General features: G+C 41.6%; 1 protein-coding gene across 4 annotated transcripts in view; it reads right to left on the bottom strand.

Annotated features, from left to right (window-relative positions):
* FOXJ3 (forkhead box J3) overlaps positions 1-14,047 on the bottom strand; it is a 154,369-nt gene extending 140,322 nt beyond the window's left edge. For 3 of the 4 annotated variants that reach the window (XM_009251624.4, XM_009251635.4, XM_009251630.4), the window contains exon 1: positions 13,909-14,047. The gene's annotated coding sequence lies outside the window, so the exon portion shown is untranslated. Of the gene's footprint in view, positions 1-2,797; positions 3,060-13,908 lie in introns of those variants that run through there. The other variant, XM_054537141.2, reaches the window with a different exon arrangement.
* Between the last annotated feature and the right edge of the window lie 6,545 nt (positions 14,048-20,592).

Raw genomic sequence — 20,592 nt, 5'->3', positions numbered from 1 at the left:
TTATCTTGGGCATTTGATTCATGTGCGTTGCCTGGTGTAATTCAAAGCAACAGATCCTACCCATATTGCTGAAAAGTCCACTGAACCTAACAGAACTTACTGGCTGTCAGAAGAATAAAATGCTGTACTGAAACTGAAAAGATAGGAAGCTATAAAGTCTCCACTGCCAGAGATGTTTAACAAAATAAAAATTACCTGCCTCGTTCCCAAAGTCAGTAAACAAACCACTGCTGACTTTATAATCATTTCTATCCCATTCCTGGAAATCCTGATTTAGGTGAAACTTGGGAAATCTATTAATTAAAAGTTATCTCAGGTGATTCTGATGTAGTCTGATTCTGGAACTACTGGTTTAGGACAAGGGTAGCACAATGGTTTCCTATCATTTGTCAATAATGCTCAACAGGTAGTTGCTGCCTGAAGTGCTACAATGAAAAAATAATGTCTAAACACAACCAGAAATTAGTAGTCTGCCAAGGACATGGTGATGGGGAATTGGTAACATGAAAATCATTTATCTGTCATCCCTGATTCAGTTAGACCACTGAATGGACTGTTTGTAAGGAGACTTTTGACGTAAGAAGAGATCCAGGTCTGGATTATTTATTTTTAACTGACAGAATCTCCAGCTGACTCCAGAAAGGTAGGAAACAGAAGAACAGACCTGATATATGTACCAGGACTCTTCAAAAGTACTTATTAAGCACCCAGTATTATAAAGAAAAAGACGACAGTATGACTTTTGCTCTCCAGATGTTTATAATCTTGTTGGAGAAATGAAAATTCTACATAACATAAACGTGGGTTTTTTAAATAAAGTAAATAAAAAGACTTTTGCACCACTTTGGATAACAGTGGGAGCCAGTGGAAGAACTGAGTGACAGGCCAAAAACAGTCAAGTATGAACTGACTCAAGAGGAAACCAAATGTGGGTTCCTGATCAGTATATGATTAAAGAGATGCATGAAGAAGATTCCACTGGCATCATTTTCCAGGGGAAAAAAAATGGGAGACTTTATCATCAAGGCATGATGCATTGGAGGACAAATAATCCATTTCATGTTGTTTCTGTAAGCATCTGTCCCTACCACTGGAATGTCGAATTAACTTGTTATCTCCCATAATGCCTAGCACATGTTCTACGCATAATACTCCAAAATGATTGCTGAATTGTCATAAAAGAAGAAAAAATCTAGCAGATATTTCAAAAGGAACAGAATTTGGTACAGATAGAGACGTGAAGGGCCAAAGGAGTCAAATTATCCAAAAGGTGGGGAGAGTGGGAAGTGGCTATCATTCAGTTAAAGGAGATTTAAGAAATACAACAGCCAAATGCAGTGTATATACCTTATCTGGATCTTGAGTCAACTAAAAACCAACTGTAAAGAGATGTTTTTAAAGAATCAGGACATTTTATTATGAACTGGATATTAGATGACACCTAAAAATATTGTCTATTTTGTTAGACACAATGATGACATGGGTTATATAAGAAAATATCTACATTTTCTTAGAGATGCATACTGACATAGGGGTGAAAAGACAGTGTCTATGAATTTCTTTGAAATACTTAAAAAAAAAAAAAGGTATTTGAGGCATATGTGGCACCTATCTTAATTTGTTGAATCTCGATGGGTAAAGGGGGGTTCTTCGTATTTTATATACTTCTGAATATACTCAAAAGGGCAGTTGGACTAAAGTTGTTTGGTGTTAGTTGCTCAACAATACCAATGGATAATTAATTTTTTTTCTTTCTCAGATTTCAGGAAGCTAAGGATGACTAGTACTTCTGAGAAAACAGCCTAGACTCAATCAGAAGAAAATGGGCATTCATTAGTTAGCTCTACTAATAAGAAATCTCTCTGAATCTACTCAAAGAACTTGTTGTAAATTAAGATGAGAACTGAATATGAGCCAAGAAAGTGACTCAGCTGCTAAAAAGAAACAAAATGCAATCTTAGGCTTCATTAGAAGAACAGTATCCAGACAAGGAGGGTAACAGTACCATGTACTCCTCACTACTTAGTTCACAACTGGAGTATTGTATTCTGAGGGTTTTTTGCTTTGTTTTAATATAGAATTAAAAAAATATCACCTATGGAGGGAAACGTGTTCTGTTCTGAGCACCACATTTTAAGAACACTTACAGGACAGAATCCTTGGAAGGAGGGATATCAAACTAGTGAGGGATCAGAAACCAAATGTCAAGTGTATAATGACTGAAGAAACTGGGTGTGTTTAGCTTGGAGAAGAAAACACTTTCTAGCCTTCCACCTCACCTCTACCATACAGACCAGTGTAATATTTTCCAGAGGATTTCAAGAGTTGTTAATGCACATTCCATAATTAAAGAAGATTGAGATAAACACTTTTTTCTCTAAATAACTTAAAGTGTTCAATATCTTAAAATGCTTTGTTAATGAAAATGATGATCGGTATTTCTCAAATATGACCATTCATTCATTCAACAAATATTTATTAAGCACCAATTATTAGCCAATCACTCCTCCAAGTGCTGGGGATACAACAATGAACAGTTTTAATATCCTGGAGGATAGTCTGGGGAACAACCAAGCTGGGTCTCTATTCCTCTAACTTGCATTGTGCTTCCTCATTTCTAAGTCTTTGACTATGCTCTCAGCCTGGAATGCTCCATGTCTAATCTTAATCCAAACACTATCTCATCCATGAAGCTTTTTTCATCATCATAAGCAAAAAACACTCCCTCTTCTCAGTAAAACCATAGCTCTTAGTATCTGTACCCATTTCTTGCTAAGAGACTATGCCTCTTAATTACCTTTGGATCTCTCACAATATCCAGGACAGTGTCTTGCATGCGCAGGTACTCAAGAGATATATGCTGAATAATCACCTTCAAATAACTGAAAGATTATCTTGTAAAAGAAGGCAGACTAGGTCTCTACTGTTCCACAGGGAAGAACTAAGAAAAAGAGATGACGTTAGATGCAAATTCTGCTTCAATTACAACTAACAACAAACAGGTTACCTTATAGCTATGAGTGACCAAAGGTGTTCTAAAAGTAGCCAAATGACTATATATCAAGTGTTTTAGCGATATATTTCACTGACCTGAATGATTAACTCTTAAAATTCTAGGAACTACTATATATATATATATGTATATATATACACACATATACTATATATGTATATATATACACACACTATATATATACACTATATATAGTATATATATAACATACTATATATACTATGTATAACATATATACCATATATAACATATATCACTGTTTTAGACAAAACTATCTGTAGTAATATTAAAATTCTTAAAATTAAGTTTAAACACGCAACATCCTTTACTAGTACAGTGATGCATCGCTTAACAGGGATACTTTCTAAGAAACATGTCATTAGGCGATTTCATCACTGTACAAACGTCAGAGTGTACTTCCACAAACCCAGATGGTAGAGCCTCCTACACACCTATGCTATATGGTACAGCCTATTGCTCCTAGGCTACAAGCTTGAATGGCATGTTACTGCACTGAATATGGTAGGCAACTGGAATACAAAAGTATTTGTGTATCTAAACACAGAAAAGGTAAAGTAAAAATACTGTATAAAAGATGGTATGCCTGTATAGGACACTTACAATGAATGGAGCTTGCAGGACTGGCAGTTGCTCAGAGTGAATGAGTGAGTGATGAGTGACTGTGAAGGCCTGGGACATTACTGCACACTACTGTAAACTTTATAAATACTGTACACATAGACTACACTAAATTTATTTTTTTAAATTACACTACAAGATTATGATGGCTTTGAGGTCACTAGGCAATAGAAATTTTTCAGCTCCATTATAACCTTATGGGACCACCACTGTATATATATGCCCCACAGTTGACCAAAATGTCATTATGTGGCACATGACTGATAATGGCTATATAATAATGCCTATTATGTGTCACACACAGTGTTAAGTATAGAGGATAAGAGTCAAAAAGACACTGTCTCCATCCTGGAAAAATCGATACAATGTTGTCTGATTAAGTTCCCAAAGCAAACCTGAATGCCCAGATCATCTACCTCAGTAACAAATGCTCATTAGATGAGGAAATTCCTTAAATTTTCAGTATTTTGCAATCAGAGAAATAACTATGAAGCCATCAGCTTCCCTTAAAGTCATCTATTCACATCCCTAAATCCATTAAGTTCTTTAAACAAGCTACTCATTCTGCCTTTCTAGTCGTAAAGAAGAAAACAGAAGAAATCACAGGATACTTCCAGATGCCAAGGACATCTCTGATTTTTCTCCCAAACTAAAAGCTGTAGTCTTTGCTGGCAGGGACCCTGCCTTAGTCGTGTCCCCAGTATTTAGTGCTGTGCCCAGGACACAGCAAAAGAGGGAACAAATGAGCAAGCGAATGAGTGAGAGAAATGAGTCCAATGTACCTGGATGAAAAACACTACCTTAAAGAAGCACTAACAATTTGGTTTTTTATTAGAAATCTGCCAAGGAATGGAAGCATATAAGTAGATCCTTAAGTTAGTTTTCAGGATTTAAATTGGAGTGCTATTTCTAGATCATTTATTGATAAATAATTACTGTAAGTAAACTTAAGGTCTTGGTTGCTTCCAGAGGACTAAAATTAATTTCTTGATCAGCAGAGCTAAATGACCAACTTCTAATGCAAAGAAAAACCCAAACCACTTAATACACTCACAACTTGACCCATACGATAATCAATAATTTATCAAACTGATTTGTTAACAAACTGCTTAGAAAGCAAAACAACTTCATAGCATCAAGTGTTTAAACTGCTCTTCAAAAGTCCCAAAATCAGGCTGGGCACTGTGGCTTACACCTGTAATTCCAGCACTTTGGGAGGCGGATCACATGAGGTCTGGAGTTTGAGACCAGCCAGGCCAACATGGTGAAACCTCGTCCCTACTAAAAATACAAAAATTAGCCAGGCGTGATGGCGGGCGCCTGTAATCCCAGCTACTTGGGAGGCTGAGGCAGGAGAATCACTTGAACCCAGGAGGTTGAGGTTGCAATGAGCAGAGATCACACCACTGCACCCCAGCCTGGGAGACGGAGTGAGACTCCAACTCAAAAAAAAAGTCCGAAGATCCACATTTTTCCAAATTCTCACTTGAACCATAAAAATCAAACTGTATGCATTTTCTTTGAGTACAAAAATGATATATGGTCACTGTAGAGAACTTAGGAAATATATACAGGTTCAAAGAAGAAAATTTAAATTACCCATTATGATGCATTCTCTCCCAGTCTTTTTTTCTATGCAGATATAACTTCTTTATATACTGTTACTCTTCCTAACCACCAGGCAACAGACAACACATCTCCCACTGTGGCAGTAACCTAGGCATCCTTAGTAGAATCATGTTCCAGGGATACTTTCTCAATGTCTGAATTTTATAGATGTGTACTCACATAAAACAAAACCAAATTTGCTGAGTAATCTTTTAAAGTTTCCCTTAACTCCTGAATTCTACAAAGACAAAGAATGCAGATGCAAGTAAAAATGCTTCCAATGACTAGAAATGGACCTAAATTTAACAAAGGAAGAAACCGCTCCCATTGGTTTTATGTACTCTAAGTCTGATATTATCATATGTTCTGCTCCAAGTAGACCAGGTCCCTTGGGGTCTATAACCTTCCATTTTTACCTCAAAAATCCAGAGTAAGTTCCTCACCAAAACTTTGTCAGTTTCATACTAAGAGTAAGAAACAAGGAGAATGCAGGGTCTGGGTTCCAGCATCTGCTCCACTACTAAATAACTGAGTGGCACTGAGTCCCAGCTTCTATCTCATCTTCTCCATTTGTCAACAGGAATATCACTATTAACACATATCACTATTAACACATATCACAAGGCTGTTATAAGGCTCCAAAATCCAACAGATCAGATAAAACACTTTTGAAAAAAAATATTATTCAAATGTAAGGTGGAAATCTTTTGAAAATACACATCTCCTATAATAATATAAAACACGACTTCCTCTGATACACAAAGGTGCCATTTCTGATGGTGATGGCTACCCACGTATACACAGTGGGACAATACCATCAACAGTTCTGTACACAGGGTAGACAAGTAAAGGGTCACAGACTCACAGACCCAACTATCCTAGCAGAAAGAGATGCCATGTATCATTCACCTCCTGCCATAACAGTCTGCTCCATCCTCATTCAGAAAGGCCAACCTGACCCCGACTGCTGCATGTTTGACTGTTGTGTCTGTAATTACCCAAAATTTGATGGCCAAGCCACAGAAACTTTTTAAAGTTAATTTTAATAATTTAATAAGCACCCATGTACCACCAGCCAAAATCTAGAGTCTTTATGATAACCTACTTCCATCATATTGAATCCCCTCTCTCTGTAAGCAAACAAAATTTGCAACAGTTAGTTCTAGCAGTCTTTCCTTTATTATCCATTCCTCTCACAAATCTGTTTCAACACAATAGTGCTAACTGGAAACAAGGCTTATTAATGATGTCAAAGGTCAGGTCCCAATCTTAAAAAAAAAAAAGATGATTCCAATTTACAAGGTTTTTAATAAGGTCACTCTGGAACCACACTCTACCAATCAATCAGAAGATCAATCTTATTTCCTTAGTAAACACTATACCACTGAGGAGGACTCTAGGTAGGAGAATTCCGTTAGAACTTTTTGTTTTATACTCCAGGTGAAAACTCTGACTGAAAGTCAGTTTACTGGGTAAAGCTCATCCTAGAACAGCTGGCCAACTCTATGGAATCCACAGACTCTCTACATTGATTTGAAGACAATAAAAATAGATATCATGCAGTTTCTGGAGAGACTCTCTAAAAATTCCCACCCAGGCCGGGCCTGGTGGCTCACGCCTGCAATCCCAGCACTTTGGGAGGCCAAGGAGGGAAGAAGAGGCCAAGAGTTCAAGACCAGCCTAGGGAGCCAGCATAGTCAGATCTTGTCTGAATTAAAAATAAATAAATTAGCCAGGTGTGGTGGTACGCACCTCTAGTCCCAGCCACTTGGGGAGCTAAGGCAGGAGGATCGCTTGAGCCCAGCAGTTGGGAGGTTGCAATGAGCTCTCATGGAGTCACTATACTCCAGCCTGGGTGACACAGTGACATCTTGTCTCAAAAAAATAAAAATTCCTACCCAAAGACCCAGTCATCTTTAAATTGTCAGCATTCAATTCAGAACACAGTTCTCTAAGTCTATGTTCTAAAAACAGTTCCTCTTATTGCACTCTAAGTTTGAGTCCCACTCTACAAGTATGAGTCTTGTTACAGACTATTTCATCAATTGATGATGGGAAACAAGTCAGACAGTGTGGTATTAATGTAGGTCCAATTACATCAAAATCAAATCACTTTAGATTTATGGTAAAAATTCTTAGAGCAAACAAGTGGCTTAGTAATTATTAGAAACAAGGCCTTTATTAATAGTCTCAAGGTCAGAGCTCTTATTTAATATGGTCCTAATTATCTCATATCACATATTCATACTTATCCTTTTTTTTTTTTTTTTTTTGAGACAATGTCTTACTCCCTTGCCCAGACACTAGAATGCAGCGGCGTTGCAACCTTGGCCTCCCAGGTTCAAGCGATTCTCCTGCCTCAGCCTCCCAAATAGCTGGGATTGCAGGAACCCACAACCATGCCCAGCTTATTTTTGTATTTTTACTAGAGACGAGGTTTCACTATGTGGACCAGGCTGGTCTCAAACTCCTGACCTCAAGTGATCCGCCCGCCTCAGCCTCCCAAGGTGCTAGGTTTACAGGCGTGAGCTACCACGCCAGGTCATTTTTCCTATATTTTATCTTGTTATAGCACTAAAGTTTGACACTGTGTGAGTCTCATTTCCTTTTTGTTTCATCTGTGTTGTCCTGATCCCACAGAATAATAGCCACTTTGAAAGACATCACATTCTCAGGTTATCAGTTGATATACATGTCAAATAGAATGGCAGCCAAAGGTACCTAACTACAAAAGGTTACTTAAAATAAGTAGAATGTCATTGTTATAAATATAAAAACAACATCTGGTTCCATATAACAAAGCTATTTCCATATCCCAACAGATGGCCCACAGTAATAATGCTCTGCTGATCTGGTTATAACAAAGTCTATTAAATCAAAAATCCTGTACAGCAGATGCCTTTTCCAATTTCAGAGTAAGTCAATCTCTTTAACCAAAACACTATGCTTTGGTTCTTATTTGTGCACTAAAATCATGTTATGCCAATTAAGATGGTCAAATTTTGTGACAGTTGTTATAAAATGCCACTGTGGTGTTTTCTGGGTTTTGGAGTGGAAGAGGTAAAGAATAACTCCCTCTAGGACTGAAAGGCTAACTGTTCAAAATGGAAAACAAAAATTCACAGTTAAAGGAAGGCTGAGGAGAGAGGTAAAAGTGAGCTTTAGCTGTCTCAAGCCAAGGTTTCTGAATAGTGGCAATGTAGAAAGCTAAGTGACTAACAAAGCCAACAGTGAAGATCAGTGAAAATAATGTAATTTCTGAGCTGAGAAGCTTTCAGCAGGGAAAAACAAAAAAATGTCTAAACAATATGTATCTTTGTACACTGTAGTGTTAAGCCTACTTTTAAAAGAAATGCGGATGCGATGTCAAGTTAAAATTGCTGTTTAACTGTTTCCCCAACTACATTCAGAATCAAATCTTCAGATTCTGATCATGCCCTTACTTGAAATATTATCCTCTATTAATTCATAACACAGTAAACAGAACAGTGTAGTGATGAAGAGCCACAGAGTTCTGAAAATAGACTACAAGGGTTCAAATCCTGGCTCTTTCCATTCCTAGCTATGTTCCCTTAGTCAAATTAACCTCTCTGTGCCCATTTCCTCATCTGTAAAACTACCGTACTGACAAAATTTACAACTACAATAAATTTATAAAATCTACTGATAAAATTTATAAAATATTAAGGGTTGTAAGATATGCATAATGAATGTAGAGTACTTAGAACACTTTTAGGCCCATAGTAAGGCTTCAAAAAATGTTAGCTATTATTATCATTATCATCACACGAACTCCATGAAAGTTCTGAAAGAAAATAAATATGAAATGATTTGTCTAAAACACAGAACAAACAAGTGGCAGAATCTAGGGAAAAAAATCTTCATTTTAAGTCCGGAAGAAAATCAGTGGGCTGAGTGCAGTGGCTCACACCTGTAATCCTAGCGCTTTGGGAGGCCAGGTTGGCGGATCACTTGAGCCCGGGAGTTCACGACCAGCCTGGGCAACACAGCGAAACCACTTCTCTACAAAAAATACAAAAATTAGCTGAGCATGGTGGCGCGCACCTGTAGTCCCAGCTACTTGGGGCGCTGAGGTGGGAGGATCACTGGGGCCCAGGACGTTGAGGTTGCAATGAGCCATGATCACGCCACTGCACTCCAGCCTGGGCAAGAGTGAGACCCTGTCTCAAAAACAAAACAAACAAACAAAAAAAAAACAGTGATTCTTTGAGTGAGTACATTTTCCAGTCCCTCTAAGTCTCCAGGAAATTACATGAGAATCTTTAAGTTAAAACAGCAGCACAGAGTAGTGGAAACAGCACAAATATGAACTAAGAAGACCCACCTGCTCCACCAATTACTTAAGTGTACAACCCTAAGCAGGTCACCTAAACTTCAAATTGCTCATCTTAAGATGTTCTGCCTTTATCACAGGGTTGTTGAGATCAAATTAGAGAATGTATGAGAAAATGTGTATAAACCAATAAAACACTATATGAATGTTCAAGGGCCATGTCTTACTCATCTTTATATCCCCAATGCTTAGCAAAATGCATGGCAAAGGTTATAATTTAAAAGAAGCCCATGGGAGGGGTTGGCAGGGTGAAGATTCAATGAAAATGGGGAGGAGTTTAAAAGAATTAAGAAACTTGGCCAGGCGCGGTGGCTTACACCTGTAGTCTCAGCACTTTGAGAAGCCAAGGCAGGCAGACCACTTGAGGTCAGGAGTTCAAGACCAGCCTGGCCAACATGGTGAAACCTCGTCTCTACTAAAAATGCAGAAATTAGCCAGGCATGGTGGTGCACACCTGTAATCCCAGCTACTGGGGAGGATGAGGTGGGAGAATTGCTTGAACCTAGGAGGCAGAGGTTGCAGCGAGCCGAGATGGCACCACTGCACTCCAGCCTAGGCAACAGAGAGAAACTCTGCCGCTAATAATAATAATAATAATAATAATAATAATAATAAAAGAATAAGAAACTCAAATGCCCATCAACTAAAGCAATGGATATCAACATAGTATATACATACAGTGGAATATTATTTGGCAATAAAAAGGAGTGAAATACTGATACATGCTACATGGATGAGCCTTGAAACATATGCAAGTGAAAGAAGTCAGACACAAAAGACTGTATGTTTTATGAAATGCCCACAACAGGCATTTGGAATTATCAACATCTCTACAAGATTGTAAGTACATTAGTGGCTGCCTGGAGGTGAGGGTACAGGGAGTGACTGCCGATGGGTACAAGGCTTCTTTTTGAAGTGCTGTCCTAAAAATGACTGTGGCGATGGTTGCACAACTTTGTGAATACATTAAAAACCACTGACTTGTATACTTTAAATGTGTGAATGAAATGGTATGTGAATTATACTTCAAGAAAGCTGTTTCTTTTAAAAAAAAAAAAGAATAAAAGTTTAAGGAGAGAAGCGTTAAAGTATAAAATCACTGGCTTTGGAACATAAGTTTGTTTCTTTTTTTAAGGAAATACTAATAATTACCATATCAGATCCTAACGTCTCTACAAATCCTGTGAAAAACAAATCTGGCATCTATTCTTACCCCTCCTTTCAAATTTCTCTCTAAGGTTACAAATTATCTCTTCTGGTTTAATTCAATTGTCTTTTCATTGTAGTCACTGTTTCTGAACTTCTACACCGCATTTGAAACTGTCAACACCCTGCCCTTGTAGAAAATCTTTCTATCCTGGAAATGGTGCACTTTCTGGTTCTTCTCAGAATGCTATCAGCCTATTACAGGACCTAAAATTCCAAACCTCAGAACTCTGTCTTCATTATACTACTACCCTCCCAACACACATCTACTGATGTGTTTTACTAGCATCTATATCCCTGGTCAGTGCAAAATCTACCTTTCATCTAACCGTTCATTGTATATGGGAATAATTACATGCATAAGGTTAAGCAACTTGCCCAAAGTCCCTTCTGATTTTAATACATTATGAAGATTTAATGAATTAAACACACGTAGGCGCTTAGAATATCTGCCATACAGTAAGTAAATGTTAGCTATTATTTTATTCCTACAACCACTATCTTATATCAGACCCTCATCAGCTTATTCCTAAAATTCTCCGTAAGCATTCTAATCAGTCTCTCCACTCCCAGGACACTCAGATGACACAAAAACCTTCCTCAGGAACAAGATGCATCCATCATCTTACTCTCATTCTTTAGAACCCACTGTGGTACCCTATCAAACTAAAACCTCTATCCTTGAAAGATCCTCCATCAATACCCCCTCACCAATCCTAAACTCATTTATTATTATTCACCAACACAGATGATCTGACTGTCAAGCTCCTTGATATCATTTGTACATTGCCACTTCTCTCGCTTTGCACAGGCCCCTTCACTCTCCTGAAATACACCTCTTTCCCTTTGGAAATTTGTATCTTTCTCAAATGTCCCTTACACTTTTGACCTTGGTTGTACTGTTATCCCAAGGAGAAGTTTGATGCAGTTTGGTAACTCTGAATGATGTACATGTTTCCCCAACAGAAAAAGAAACTGTTCTTTCGACATAAGTTGAAGCTTTCCAAGAGACCACGTATCTTATTCGTCTCTTCATACAGACTACTTCACACATAGATAACACGGTACTTTACAGAAGTACACAAATGCTGACTTACCAAAAAAAAAAAAAAAGCCTCAGTATGTATCAGAACAACATTCTCCATTTTCCACTGCCCCACCCATACTTAGCATAATGAAAGCAGATATAATCTAAAATCTATATTTAAATATTTTCATTCTACATAGAAGGAAAGGGAATATACGAACTGTGCCAGATAAAAGGAAAAAAATGTCAAAAATATACTCAAAGAACGTACAATGTGAAAAACAAAGTGAGAATGCAGGCCACTTTGGAATCTAATAAGTGACTTTGAAACATTAAGTTTTTTTATTTTACCCAAACTAATGAACAAAAAAGAGCCAAAATAAACACGTTCTAGCCTCATCCAAAAAAAATCTAATGAAAGCATGAGAAACTTCCCAGTTTTGTCCTCAGCAGCACAAAACCAAGAAGATTCACCTCAATTCTGAGACACAAAAGCAAAAAGAGAAATCCTCCTATTTATCTAAGAAATTAAAAAATTTAATCACATCTATATAATATATGCCACTCAGAAAAAGAGACAGGAGTTACTGCTTTTCTATAAATATTTGCTAGGGACCAGGAGGAATAGGCTTCTCTCACTGTTACCGCGGGAACAATCTGTGGTCTCAAAACAGCAAAACAGAAGATGGAAACCCTAATCTGGAAGAGACATTAAGAAAAAAACTACTCAAAACATGTTTCAAACCAGTTTCAAAAAAGAGAGTGCAATGGGCACTCAACAGAGTAAGAGGAAAAGTGAAGTAAAAGAGCTTCTACAAAATAAGTGACTCGGTGAAACTAGTGCTGCCTTGTGAGAAAAAGAGCTATGCATATAACGCTCCTATGACATCACGCTTTTCAACTGGGAAACAAAACAGAAGGAAGAAAACACACACAAATAAATCTCAGAAAAAGACCAAAAAGGTGCCCACCAATCTCTAACTCCTTCAGGAATTAGAGTGAATGGCTCTAACTCATTCAGGAATCCAACTAGGGACAACACAGATGTGGAATGCACCAACACGGAATAGTAAAACCTTTGCTAACCAGACATACAAAAAGTAAAACAGAGAAATGAAAACTATACACCTGAATGTATCCGTAGCAAGCGTTTATTCTCTATGATTAAGCAACAGAGAAAAGAATAAGAGCAGCTAATGGAAGAGGAGAAAAGATGTTAATGAAACTAAGCCCTGTTATGTCCCCTACTGGCCTCAATTTCAGAGTACAACTCTTGATTCTTCATCTAACCAACAGTCGGCCTCGGCAAAGCAAACTGACCCTAACACCTTCCATGCCACCCGGAGGAAATCACAGAGGAAAAACCATCCCGTTAACCTCCCTCCTCACCAGCTGCAAAAATGGAGCTGGGAGGGGGGGCGGGAGACACTCTACCACGTGGGCAGGATGCAACACACACAGGACAGCAACACGTCCGCATGGAACGGCTGCCTTTGCCCTAATCCCAGCAAAGGACACAGACACAGGATGGGCGGGAACGCAGGCACCCTCGCATGGGCCTCCTCTCCCCAAAGGGCCACTCCAAGGCGTGAGATACAGCCCGCCCTGCCGGCAGAAAAGCGCCCCCAAGCTTAAAGGGAAGAAGCCGCAGAGTGCCGGGGTCGGGGGCTAGTCCAGGCCAGGGGACAGGTCATGGAGGGAAGGAGACGGTCGCTGCCCTCGGACTAGGCGCCCCCGGGATCCACGTCTGGTTCCCCGGGGCCCCGCCTGGGGGAGGGGCGGGAGACGCGAAGCCGCTGCTTCCCGGCTGAGGGGCAGCAGCAGCTGAGAAGAAGCGCCGCGGGGGAGGGAGGGACCCAGCCCTCGGCGTCCGCCAAGCCCCAGCCGGGGCCCAGGCCCCCTGCCCCGCCCGCCGCCCACCGCCCACTCCGCAGCGCGGCTGCGGCTAGAAGAGAGAGGGCGTCTCGCGCAGGGCAGCCCCTGCCTCCGTCCTGGGAGATGCCCCAGCCCCGCCTCCTCGTCCGCCGCCCAGGCCCGGCCGCCCCGGCGGCGGGCACTCACCTCAGGCTGCGCAGGCCGGGACGGCCCGGCCGAGCCCCGGCCGCTGCGTGTGTCTCCGCCCCCCGGGAAAGGTCCCAACGGTGCCTACTGCGAGCGGTCGAGGCCCTGAGCAGCGCCGAGAGCGGCGGCGGCAGCAAGAGCAGCCAACATCCGGGGCCGCGCACCCGGAACTACTTCCCGACCCGCATCCCCCTCCCGCCCTCGCCGCCACCGCCTCCTGCGACGTCGCTGAGCCGCCGGCCCGGCGTCAGCTTCGTCAAGTCCCTGCGCGGCCACGGCCGCTTCGACGCACGCGGGATCCCTCCGCTGGGACAAGTAGTGCCCTGAGACTCCCGGGGCTTTGCCTCGGCGCAGCCGGTGTTATCTAGCGGCCGGCAGTTCCGAGCTACTTGGGGTCCTTGTGCCTCGGAGTGGCGTCTGGGGAGCAAAGGCGGCGGAGGCAACCGCGCAGTTGAGGACAGTAGGGATCGGTGGCTTTGGACCCTGCCCACGGATACCTGGGGCCCCATGTCCGGAAGGAATGGTGCCTTCTGCCCTCCCCCGCCCCTCAACCTCCGCCACCTCACCGAAGCGCCCGGCACCTTAGCCTCCTCTCCAGGAAACCGGACGCCTTTTCCGACCTGGCATACCACGGATTCCGGGACCCCCAACAAAGGCGCCTTGGACCTTCAGGACACCCCTCCTTTCAGAACTTCATGAGTCCCAGGTGCTAGACTCACGTCTGAGGAGGCCTTTCCCGTGCCTGGTCTTTCTTTCTTAAAGGAGTTGGACCTCTAAAGGCCCTTCTGATTCTCAAGGTAGCTACCCAGGTTATGGTCCTACTATCAGTAGGTGGAGCGTTTAGAAGGGTAGTTTGGTCGACGAGTGAACTTTGGAATTTACTTCTACGTCAGTCTTCACTGATTCTTTCTCTAAACTATTAGCACTGATAATCTGCCCTGTAATTTCACACTTAATTACATTCCATTGTAGTATTTGCTGTTGCTTCATTCGCGTTAGTCACATATTCCCCTGCAGCACCACTCTTTTGAACTCACAGTGGGTGGCTCAATATTTGGAGACTTAGATATTTGTTAGATGAATACTAGGCTGATTGGATGAGAGGAAAAGGAGAGGCATGAGTGAATTGGCCCTGGGTACTTTTTTGACATAGTCTCAAAGGGTTCAGATAAAGACCTCCAGCAGATCTGAGCACACAATTACTTCAGTAAACATTGAACACCTGCCGTTTGGTCAAGCATTTCCAGGCACTGGAGATTCAAAGTATTCACATATTCCTTTTCTTTATAAGACTAGCAAGATTCTGAAGATTCATGTACTCATTCACTCAACAAATATTTGCCAATCACTACTAAGGTTGCCAGACACTATTTTAGTGCTTGGGATGTATCAGTAAAGAGAAGAGAGAGAGAAAACAAATACCCTTCCCTGTTGGAGCTTTCATTCTAATATAGGGAGAAAGATGATAAACGTAAGAGAATTATGTAATAGGTTAGAAGGCATTAGGTGCTATGGGAAAAAAAAAATACACCAGGGTAAGGGGTATGAGGAAAACTGGAGGAAGGGGGTTTGCAATTTTTTTTTAAGAGGAAATCCTGCTCTCCCGCCCAGGCTGGAGTGCAGTGACGCGATGTCGGCTCACTGCAACTCCCGGGTTCAAGTGATTTCCTGCCTCAGCCTCCTAAGTAGCTGGGATTACAGGCACGCGCTACCACGCCCGGCTAATTTTTGTATTTTTAGTAGAGATGGGGTTTCACCATGTTGGCCAGGCTGGTCTCAAACTCCCGAACTCAAGTGATCCGCGCTCCTCGGCCTCCCAAAGTGCTGGGATTACAGGCGTGAGCCACCGTGCCTGGCCTGCAATTTTAAATAGAGCCGTCAGCATGGGCCTCATTTAAAATGACTTTAAATCGGAAACCTGAAAGAGCTGAGGGAGTCAGCCATGCAGTTGTCTGGGGAAGAGTGTCCCAGGAAGAAGGAACAGCTAGCTGGTGGAAAGGCCCGTAGACAAAAGCCTCGGGAAGTGTTAGAAATAATGAGAAGGCCAGGACGGTTGGAGCAGTAAGCAAATGGGGGCGGAATGAGGAGATAAGATCAGAGAGAGGGGTCTCAAGTAGGGAGCTGTAAGAATCTTGGCTGAAACAGAACCACTGCTGGGCTTTGAACAGAGGAGTGATAGGATCTGACTCGTGCTTTCAAAGATCACTCTGGCCGCCGTGCTAAGAGCAGACCAAAGAGGACGATGGTAGAAGCCAGAGGCTCCATTACCCAGGTACAGAATGATGGCTTGAACCAGATAGTAGCAATGAGTAAGATAAATAAGATGCAGTCTCAGCCGGGCACAGTGGCGCTTGACTGTAATCCCAGTTATTAAGGAGGCTGAGGCAGGAGGATAGGATCACTTGAGCCCAAGAGTTCAAGTGCAGCCCGGGCAACACAGCAAGCCCCCATATCTAAAAAATAAATAACGTACAGTCTGTCTACAGTCTCCCAACACTTTGGGAGGCAGAGGCGGGAGGATTGCGTGAGCACAGGAGTTCAAGACCAGCCTGGGCAACATAGGGAGACTCTGTCTCTACAAAAATAAAAAAATTAGCTGGCAGGGTGGTGTGCATCCGTGGTCCCAGCTATGTGGGAGGCTGAGATGGGAGGATCCCTTGGGCCCAAGAGGTCAAGGCTGCAATGAGTTGTGATTGCGCCACTGCACTCCAGCCTGGGTAACAGAGCGAGACCCTGTCTTTAAAAAAAAAAAGAGAGAGAGAGAAAGTAGACTTAGCTCCAAGTCTGGAGCTTTTGGTTGTTTTTTTTTCTTTATAAAAATTTTTTAACTTTATAGAAATGGGATCTCACTATGTTGCTCAGACTTGTCTTGAACTCCTGTTTAGCACCACCTCTTAGAAGTGTTGGGCAGCTCCGCTCCTCTCACTTGTCTGGAATTCTAAGGCACTTCCCTAAAGTGCTCATCCTGAGCTAATATGGGATAGGGCTGGAGAGAGAACAGAGGTGGATAGCTGCCAGAATGAGGTGGGAAGGTGGGGATCAGCAGCCTTTGGGAAGGAAAGAAGTATTAGTCCCAGGGTATTAAAGGGTGGAGGGGCAATAAAATTTATTACATATGGGATTCATGCTAAATGAGTAGATTTTAGCTTCTCTTGCCATAATAAACAAAAAAAATGGATAACTGTGTGAGATGATGGCTCTGTTAATTTGCTTCACTATAGTGACTTTTTGACTATCCCATAACATCGTGTTGTGTACCTTAAATATATAGATTAAAAAAAGAGTGGAGGAGTATCCCTCCTCAAAAAAAAAAAAAAAAAAAGAAAAAGAAAGAATAAAGCAGGCCGGGCATGGTGGCTAACGCCTGTAATCCCAGCACTTTGGGAGGCCAAGGTGGGAGGATCTCTTGAGCTCATAAGGTTGAGACCAACCTGGGCCACAAAGTGACACCCTGACTCTAAGAAAAATCAATAAAAAGCTAGGATGGCCATAGCAGCAGGGGGAATTCTGGAACATTGTGAGGAAGAAAAGCTTAAAGCCTAGATTGAGAAGGCAGACCTAGATTCAAGTCTAATATTCCATAGCTTACTTCCTTTGTGCCTACATCAGTTATTTAGTTTCTCTTAGCCTCTGTTTCCCTGCCTATAAAATGGGAACAATGATCATAGCTACGTAGCAAAAGAGACCATGCACAGGCTGCCAAAAATATAGGTTCCCCAAGACAGCTGTTACTATTATTTATAAGGTCCCAGTGTTGGCACAGAAAAGAGTATAGTAGTTGACTGTCTTGGGAGACAGGAGTGGACTAGAAGGGAGGGTGCAGAGCAGGATAGCCTTCAAAGAGGAGATATTATCCAGCTCAAGGGACAGATCCTTAAAAGACACAGATTGCCCAGAGGAATGAAGTAGTGGTTTTATTGTTTTGTATTGTTTGCAATCTTGTCCTAGTTTCATCTGAATTCTGAATTCTCTGAAAGGAACACAGCCCAGAGCTGGGCTGCAATAGCCCTACAAAAACCTTCATTGGACACTGGCAGTGCTTCAACAGCCGAGTGTTCAACACTTCACGTGACCTAGACACTTAGATAAATGAGCCTTCACCTGATCCTTTTCTCCCTCTGTATTGTAAGAGGAAATCAGAAAATGAGAAATGAATTTAAAATGAGCCAAGACTTGCAAGAGGGAGAGGGAAAAACACGAGAGAGCCCCTCCTATTATTCCTAGCCCGGGAAAAGCCTTCCAGATTCCCTGGGTATCTTTAATATTTTATAATTCTTGAATTAGGTTTTTTAAAAGGCTATACGTAGGCCATCTGAGAGGTCTCAGCACTACTGACTGCTATTTAAGGAAAATGCTTGGGCGTTGGTCACTCTGCACACTTAAATAGCATTCAATAATCATTTAGCAAGCACCTCCTCTATACCAGATGTTGTACTAAATACCAAGGAGTCAAAAGAGAATAAAAGAGAAGCAGACATGTAAACAGTTAATCCCAATGCAATTTGGTAGAAATTTATACTTGTGCCATGGAAACAGAAAAGAAGCAAAGCTTAATTCTGTCAAATTGGATGAGGTGGAGGGTGGGGCACAGTCACTGGGGCCAAAGAAAGCTTCACCCTTCAAAGGTAAAGTTAAGGCTAAATTTTAATAAATGAGTAGGAATTTGCCATGCAGAGATAGAAGCAGGACTGGGAGTAGAGAAAGACAATTGGGGGCAGAGAACAGCTTGTGCAAAGTCAAAGAGGTTGGGTAGATACAAGAAAAGTAGAGGCCACAGAAGTGAGTCTTATAAGTAGTCATTAAATATTGGTGGCTGATGGGAATAACTAACTCATGCAGCTAGACCACATCACTCTATGTAAACCATCGAGTTCCTGTCCTCTGGTAGCTTGGTGTTAACTTCAGATTATATCAGTAAAGGCAAAATGTGATCCTTCCCAAAGACTCTACTACTTATTATTAGTAGAAAGGAGTAGCTTAGATTATTTTTTCCCAGTAGAAGGCATTAGCCTAAAATACATTTTTTCCCTAGGCTGTCAATGATTTTGCACTAGTGCATTCATAACAGTCTGCCATCCCCCACCTGCAACCCATCTTCATGTTCCTTGTAACCACCTGGTTCAAACCTTGGCTTACCTCCACTCTTAGAATCAGCCGAGCTAATTAAAAGCACAGTGAAAGACACAAAGGCACCAAGACAGCTGAGCAAACATTAACAAATGCGTAGAGTAAATAAAGTACTTGTATTTTGTGTAAGCAATGGTGCAGATGAAACTTGGGTGGCACTAGGAAGAGTGAGTCAGAGGATGTTCAGAGTAGGATCAAGGAAAATCTCTCTGCCAGTTAGTTTGCAATATCTTTTGGGATGATAGAAAGTAACCTGGTTAGCAGGAAAAAGTAGCCAAGGTTTGCAGCCCAAAGGAGCCTGAAACTCTGGTACAAACTCGGTAGTAAGAAACAATTATTTAAAGTTGTAAAGATATTGGCTTACTTCATGCCTAATGAGCTAAATAAGAACCATCAAGAAACCCCAATGTTAGATGGAGTTTGGTGGGGAATAATTAACATTTATTGTTCTTTGTGTGAGTAGCAACACAATAGGCCCTTTGCATCTGTTTGATTTTTTTAATCCTTACAGTAAAACTACAAGATGGTCATCATGTAAAAGAAGAGGAAACAGGCTCAGTAGTTTAAGTGTCAGAGGCAGGATTTGAAGCCAGAATTGTCTGATCCTAAGCCCTCTCTCCTGCCTTCAAAGACTCTAAACCAACAGGATTGTTTACACCAATATGAGAGTCGTAAGGTCCTGGGTGAGGCACTGTGAGAAGGTGTATTTACATCCAAGTATCACAAATAAAGGGTAAAGAGACCCTGTGGAAAACTATATAATTGTTCCCAAACACTTATTGTGCCTTCCAGAATTGGATTGTAATTTCCTATTGACAGCAGGCTTGGCTGTGTGACTTGCATTAGCTAATGAAATGTGAGTGGCAGTATAAGCCACTTCCGGCTGGAAGCTCTCAGTCAATGTGCTGCACCATGTTTTCCTTTCCTGCTGTCCTCATGACCAGCAACGTTCTGGATAGAGGCTAATCCATCAGCCTCAGTCCCAGAGTGAAGACAATGTGCAGCAAAGCCACAGCTGACCTGGGAAGGACACAGCATAAGCGAGAAAAACAACCTTTGCCGATTAGGCCACTGAGATTTTGGGGTAGATACCATAGCATAACAGAGCCTATAATGACTAATGCAGACACTTTCTGAATCTTGCTCTTTAGTGACACAAATTTCTGGTGTCATCTTCAGATAGAAAGATTGCTTGGGGATTATGAGAAGATACAGAGAATGGGATGATTGGTGTAGTATAGTGAAAGGCTTTAAAATAGAGTATTTGAGGTATTTGAGGCAGGGCATGGTGGCTCACACCTGTAATCCCAGAGCTTTGGGAGGCCAAGGCATGAGGATTGCTTGAGGCTAAGAGTTAGAGACCCGCCGGGAGTGGTGGCTCATACCTGTAATCCCAGCACTTTGGGAGGCCGAGGCGGGTGAATCACCTGAGGTCAGGAGTTCGAGACCAGCCTGGCCAACATGGTGAAACCCTGTCTCTACTAAAAATACAAAAATTAGCTGGGCGTGGTGGTGTATGCTTGTAATCCCAGCTACTCAGGAGGGTGAGGCAGGAGA

This window comes from Pongo abelii, chromosome 1, assembly GCF_028885655.2.
Source record: "Pongo abelii isolate AG06213 chromosome 1, NHGRI_mPonAbe1-v2.0_pri, whole genome shotgun sequence".
Classification (NCBI taxonomy): domain Eukaryota; kingdom Metazoa; phylum Chordata; class Mammalia; order Primates; family Hominidae; genus Pongo; species Pongo abelii.
This window is presented reverse-complemented; position numbering and strand designations above follow the sequence as displayed.